Here is a 6,917-nt window from a genome sequence, read left to right on the forward strand (position 1 = left end):
GACTTCAGAAATTATCAAAATTGATCAATGTGCAATTAATAAAGATTCAAATACTTAGGCAGTATTTCCCTCTTAACTCTTTCACAAGTGTAAAAAAAGCATCAACATTTATGAATGGCATAAATCTAAAATGAATTTTCTTTCTTTTAAAAAGGAATATATCCAGTTCACACAAATGATGGTTCTGATGATTCTGCTGATGTCAAGGAGTTCCTGGTTTTCTACGCGGGTGGATCGCTAACTTCCCCAAGTTAAAATTGCATTGCTCTTTCCAGGCTTTTTGAAACATCTCTGTTTCCCCACTAAGTCCTGTAATTGTTTCATGTTGCAACTAAAACTAATTTCTGGGTGGGATCGGGAATCGGTGTTCTTTATCTGATACTCAAAATTCCAAGACACATCAATTATATGCGGGAGAGATCTGCCCATACTTCCCAGCAGGATTTCTAGGGAATGCTTATTATTCAGATATTCCGTGCAAAACAGTTCTGTTCACTCTCTATCAAGTTTACTGTCTTCTAGAGAAGGGCATAGAGACAATTTGTCAGCTCTTTGCTTTCCTACTTCCAGTATGTAAGTTGCAACTGCTGCATGACAGTGTTTTAAAACCACTGGGTTGATATGTTTCAAGTCTGGGTAATCTAACACAGCCTTGTCCACCTGGGCATCCAGAAGGCTCTAGAAAGCCACCCAGAGGAGAAGCGTGAAGGCATTGGAGTCAAAAGAGCCAGAATCAGCCAGCATCTGGAAGCCTTTCTGCACATACTTCAGGAGCTTCATTGTGAGAGCACTGTGACCTTCAACCTATATTTAAGCGTTTTATCCACCTTGAGTTTATTTTTGTGTATGGTGTAAGTTGGTGGTCCAGTTTCATGTGTTGAAGAGGCTATTTTTATTCCATCTTATGTTTCTTCCCCCTTTGTTGAATATTAATTGACCATAGAGACTTGGGTTATTTCTGGGCTCTCTGTTCATTTCCATTGGTCTACATGTCTGTTCTTATGCCAGTACCAAGCAGTTTTGATTACTGAGGCTTTGTAATATAGTTTGATGTCAGGTATGGTGATCCTTCCTACTTTATTGTTTCTCAAAATTGCTGCAGCTATTCAGTGTTGTTTATGGTTCCATATAAATTTCTGAAATGTTTGTTCTATATCTGTGAAATGTCATTGGTATTTTAATAGGGATTGTGTTGAATCTATAAATTTTTTTGAGTAGTATGGATATTTTGATGATATTAATTCTTCCAATCCATAAACATGGTACATGCTTCCATTAATTTCTGTCTTCCTTAATTTCTTTCTTCATTGTTGTGTAATTTTCTAAGTACAGGTCTCTTACATCCTTGATTAGGTTTACTCCTAGGTACATTATTTTTCTTGTTGCTATATCAAATGGGATATTTTCCTGATTTCTGTTTCTGATATCTCATTGTTAGTGTACAAAAATGGTTTTGATTTCTGAACATTGACTTTGTATCCCGCTTTTTTGCCAAATTCACTTACTAGGTCCAGACATTTTTTGGTGGAGTCTATAGGATTTTCTATGTACACTATCATGTCATCTGCAAATGATGACAGTTTTACTTCCTCCTTTCCAATTTGGAGGCCTTTCTTTTCCTTTTCTTGTCTGATTGCTGTGGCTAGGACTTCCAGTACTATGTTTAATAGGAGTGGTGAAAGTGGGCATCCTTGTCTTGTTCCTGATCTTAGTGGGAAGCTTTTGGTCTTTGTCCATTGGGTATGATGTTGGCTGTAGGCCTGTCATATATGGCCTTTATTATGTCAGGGAATGCTCCCTCTATTCCCACTTTGCTGAGTGTTTTTATCATAAATGGGTTCTGTACCTTATCAAATGCTTTTTCCACATCTATTGATGATCATGTGATTTTTGTCTTTCATTCTGTTTATGAGGTATATTACGTTTATTGATTTTCAAATATTGTCCCATCCTTACATCCCTGGGATGAATCCTACTTGATCATGGTGTATGATCTTTTTAACATATTGCTGAATGTCGTTTGCCAATATTTTCTTGAGGATTTTAGCATTCATGTACATCAGAAATATTGGCCTGAAGTTTTCTTTCTTTGTTATGTCTTTATCTGGTTTTGGGATTAGGATGATACTGGCTTCATAAAAAGAGTTTGGAAGTCTACCATCTTCTTGAACTTTTTGGAATAATTTGTGGAGGATGGTGGTTAGCTCTTCCTTAAATGCTTTTTAAAATTATCCTTTAAAACTGTCTGGTCCAGGGCTTTTGTGTGTTGGGTACTTTTTGATTACTGTTTCAAATTCATCAGCTGTTATTGGCTTGTTCAGGCTTTCTGCTTCTTCATTGAGTTTTGGAATGTTATATTTTTATAGAAACTTGTCCATTTCACCTAGGTTTTCAAATTTTTTGGCATGTAGTTCTGCGTAGTAATTTCTTACAATCCTTTGTATTTCTGTAGTATCAGTTGTAATTTCTCTTCTTTCACTTCTGATTTTATTTATTTGGGTCTTCTCTCTGTTTTTGTTCATAAGTCTGCTTAAAGTCTTGTCAATTTTGTTTATCTTTTCAAAGAACCAGCTCCTGGATTCATTGATCCTTAGAATTGTTCTTTTAGTCTGTATGTCATTTAATTCTGCTCTGATCTTGATTATTTCCTTCCTTCTACTCACTCTGGGCTTTGTTGTTCTTCTTCCAGTTCTTGTAGATGTAGTGTTAAGTTGTTTATTTGAAATGTTTCTATCTTTTTTAGGTAGATGTTTATTGCTATGAACTCCCCTCTGAATACTGGCTTTGCTGTGTCCCATAGGTTTTGGACTGCTGGGAGTTCATTTTCATTTGTTTCCAGAAACATTTTGATTTCTTCCTTGATCTCATTCTTAACCCATTCATTGTTTAATAGCATGCCATTCCATCTTCATGAGTTTGAGAGTTTTAGGGTTTTCTCCTTGAGGTTGGTTTCTAATTTCAGTCCCTTGCGGTCAGAGAAAATGCTTGATATGATTTAAATTTTCCTGAATTTGTTGAGGCTTGTTTTATGTCTTATCATGTGGTCTATCTTTGAAAATGTTCCATGTACATTTGAAAAAAATGTGTATTTTGCTTCTTTGGGATGAAAGATTATATATATATAACTGTATATATATATAACTGTATATATATTTTGTTAACTATAACTGTATGTGTATATATATATATATATATATATATATATATATATATATAAAATCAGTTAAGTTCATTTGATCTAATGCATCATTCAGTTCCACAATATCTGTGTTCATATTTTGTTAAAATGATGTATCCATTGTTGAAAGTGGGGTGTTAAAATCCCCTACTATAATTGTGTTGCTATCTATACCTTTCTTGAAGTCCTCCAAAAATTTCCTTATATATTTGGGCTTCTTATGTTGGATGCATATATGTTTACAGTATTTATGTCTGCTTGATGGATTCTTCTTTTGAGTATTATGAATTTTCCTTCTCGATCTCTCTTTATGGCCTTTGTTTTAAAGTCTATTTTGTCAGATGTAAGTATTGCTACCCTGGCTTTTTTTAACTGTCCATTTTCTTGGAGTATTTTTTCCAACCTCTCACTTTCAGTCTATGTAGGTCTTTTGTTCTGAGGTGGGTTTCTTGTAGGCAGCATATGTGCAGGTCATGTTTTCTTATACATTCAGCTACCCTATGTCTTTTTAGTGGAACATTCAATCCATTAACACTTAAGGTTATTATTGATGGGTATTTATTCATTGTCATTTTACTCCCTTTGTATTTGTGTTCCTCTCTCTCTCTGTATCGCTCTCTCTTACTGTTTTTCTTCCTCTTCTTAAAGCAGTCCCTTTAGCATATCTTGCAATGCTGGTTTGGTGGAGGTATATTCTTTTAGCCTTTTTTTTTTGTCTAGGAAACTCCTCATTGCACTTTCCATTTTAATTGAGAGCCATACTTGGTGGAGTAGTATTGGTTGCAAACCTTTGCTGTTCATTACTTGGAATATTTCTTGCCATTCCCTTTTGGCTTGTAATGTTTTTGTTGAGACGTCAGCTGCTAGCTTTATCAGGGTCCCCTTACATGTTATTTCTTATTTCTCTCTTGCTACCTTTAAGATTCTCTCTTTGTCTTGGAATTTTGCCATTTTAATTACGATGTTTCTTGCAGTGAGCCTCTTTGGGTTCCTCTTGATTGTGACTTTCTCTCCATCTTGGAGTTGTATGTGTCTTTTTCTCTCATCAAATTAAGGAAGTTTTCCACCATTACTTTTTCAAACAGGTTTTCTATTCTTTGCTCCTCTTCTTCTCCTTCTGGTATCCCTACTGTATGGGTATTATTCCATTTCATGTTGTCCTGCATTTACTTTAACATTTACTTTAACCTCTCTTTATTCTTTCTGAGTCTTATTTTCCTTTTCTTGCTTTTTTGTGAGTTTTTTTCTACCTTGTCTTCCAGCTCACTGATTCAGTCCTTTGCTTCATTTAGCCTGAGCTTGACTGTTTCTACTGTGTTCAATTCAGAAACTGTATTCTTTATTTTTTCTTGGCCCTTGTAGATTGTTTCTATGTCCTTTTTAATGCTAATATAGTTTTCAGTAAGTTCCTCATAGTTTTTCTGTAGTTTTTGGTAATTCCCAGTGAGTTCACTGAGCTTCCTTATAACCATTGCTTTGAACTCAACATCTGATAGTTGTCTTGCCTGTCTTTCATTTAGCATTCTATCTGAGGATTCCTCCTTTCCTTTCAATTGGGGATTGTTTCTTTGTCTTCCCATTATTTGTGAGACTCTTCTTGTTTGCTTTCACTTCTTAAATTGATCTGTTTTGACTTCCTGACTTTGTGGTGTGAGCTTCTGTGGCAGAAGGCTTTTGAGATTCAGTGGTGCAGTCTCATTGACCACCTGAACTTGGTGTTCTTGGGATACCCTTTATGCTGTTTATGCTGGTTCTCTGGATGTAATTGGGTTTTTGATTGTTGTTGGATGTTTCTTTTATGGGTCCTTCCCTCCAGCTGGTTGCCTGAGATTAACTATGCCCAGCACATCTTGTGTGCTGTTGTGCAGGTGCTACCAGAACAAAACCACAAAGCCCAGGAAACAAACCCACATCTACAAGAATAACTCCCCAGAGAATCCTACTATCAACAGTAGATAAACATGTATTAATAAGAGTGTAAATAGATTAAGACTATGTTTAAAAAGGAGAGGAGATACGTGATGACGTACTGAAAGAAAAATTATTTTGAGAGGGTAGAGGGAGGAGCACTAAGAGTTGGGAGTTGGAGCAAGCAAGAGAGAAGGTAAAATTTACATCATGAATAGAAAAGGGAATGTAGAAAGTGGAATGGAGAATGAGAAGGGAAGTGTATAGTATTAGATTTAAACAGAAATTAAAATAATATAATATAAAGTGAGAGACAGAGAGAAAGGATGAAAAATAGTAAATAATTAACAAAAATATAGGAGCCACATAGGAGAGAAAGATCCAGCACTGTACTATCAACAACAAATGAGCTGAAATTAATTTAAGTGGTATGTGATTAAGAGGGAAAAAAGAAACGAGGTATAGTCTAAAAGATGGTTAGAGGAATAGAAAGTGATTTTGAAATGATAGAGGGAGAGGGAATACTAAGAAAGAGGAATAAAAACCAGTCCAAGACAGGGAAAAATTAAAATTTGGCATATAAGGAAAAATAAAAAAGGGAAAAAAGGAGAACAAAGAAAAATAAAAGAGCAGGATGAAAGAGAAATAGAAGAAAGACAAAAAAGAAAAAAATGGCTAAGATGGTAAAATTAAAATTTGAAGCAAAAGAAAAATAGGAGAGGGGACAAGTAAAATTTGATATTTTAAATACAGAATTAGTGAAGCTCTAGAGATAAAATTGAAAAAAACAATGCAACAACAACTACCTAGTCCGCAACCAACTTAACAAAGTTTGTTAAAGGTGGAGAGAATGTGGGTATTTTAAGAGCAGAGAAGAAAAGATGTTAAAGGACCCTTGATTAGAAAATTGGTTTTGTGTGTCTGGACAGGGGAGAAATAGTGAGAATGCAGAATAGAAACAAGTTGTAGCAAGAGACAAAACAAAATTTGAAATGAAAATAAGCTAGTGTAGCATCCAGCAAACGCGAGAACAAATATTGGAGACTTTCAGGGTATCAAAGATGTTACTTTATTGGCCAAGTTTAACCTGCGCAGGGGCGAACTCTCAAAGTGTCCAGCGACACAGTGCCCACAAGCTGCTGCAAACGAGAGCCGCACTGAGCGCTTACAACTACGTTCTTATATATGGGCGGGCAAGCAAGCGTTATAAAGAAGCAGACGTGGCAGTTAGTAATTCGCTTACAAAGACCACGCGCGGGAATTTCAAACCAAGCATTCTTTCATAAGGCGGGAAGGCAGGATGTTTGTTCATTAACCTAGTAATCTCTTGGCTCTAGCTAGCTAGTTTTCTATTTTCTCATTAAAAACTACAAAGCACTGCTTATCTGGCCTACCCAGGGGAGAGCGTCTGCTAGGCACAGGATGTTTGCTTTAACTGTACTTTGTCTCTTTTATCATTTCTTTTTAGCTACAATGTGGTTCTTGTCTATTAAGGTTAAATTTAGTTCTTAATTTCCTTGTTCCCAACACTAGGAAAGAGGAAAATAAAATGGCCTAAGAGGAAGGAGGGGCAAAATATGTGAATTGAAATACATTATAGTATAAAATCTAGTGACTTGGTATGTACAAACTTGCTGGACAAGAAATGAATGTTAAAAAAAACTATGCAGGAAAGAAAACATCGCAAATCATGGAGAAGACCACAGTGGATTTCATTTCAGTAGCCTCTTATATTTACCACTGTTTTGTTTTTTTTTTTTTTTTTTGTGTGTGTGCTTTCTGGATCTGCCTCTGGTGAAGTCAGATGATGACCCCATCTGACCTTAGGCAG

General features: G+C 35.7%; 1 pseudogene; it reads right to left on the minus strand.

Moving 5' to 3' along the window:
* Positions 1-251: 251 nt before the first annotated feature.
* On the minus strand, positions 252-780 carry LOC123805026 (annotated as a pseudogene).
* Between the last annotated feature and the right edge of the window lie 6,137 nt (positions 781-6,917).

The sequence above is a fragment of the Phyllostomus hastatus genome, unplaced genomic scaffold (genome assembly GCF_019186645.2).
Source record: "Phyllostomus hastatus isolate PE091 unplaced genomic scaffold, TTU_PhHast_1.1 phas_scaffold_28, whole genome shotgun sequence".
Lineage (NCBI taxonomy): Eukaryota > Metazoa > Chordata > Mammalia > Chiroptera > Phyllostomidae > Phyllostomus > Phyllostomus hastatus.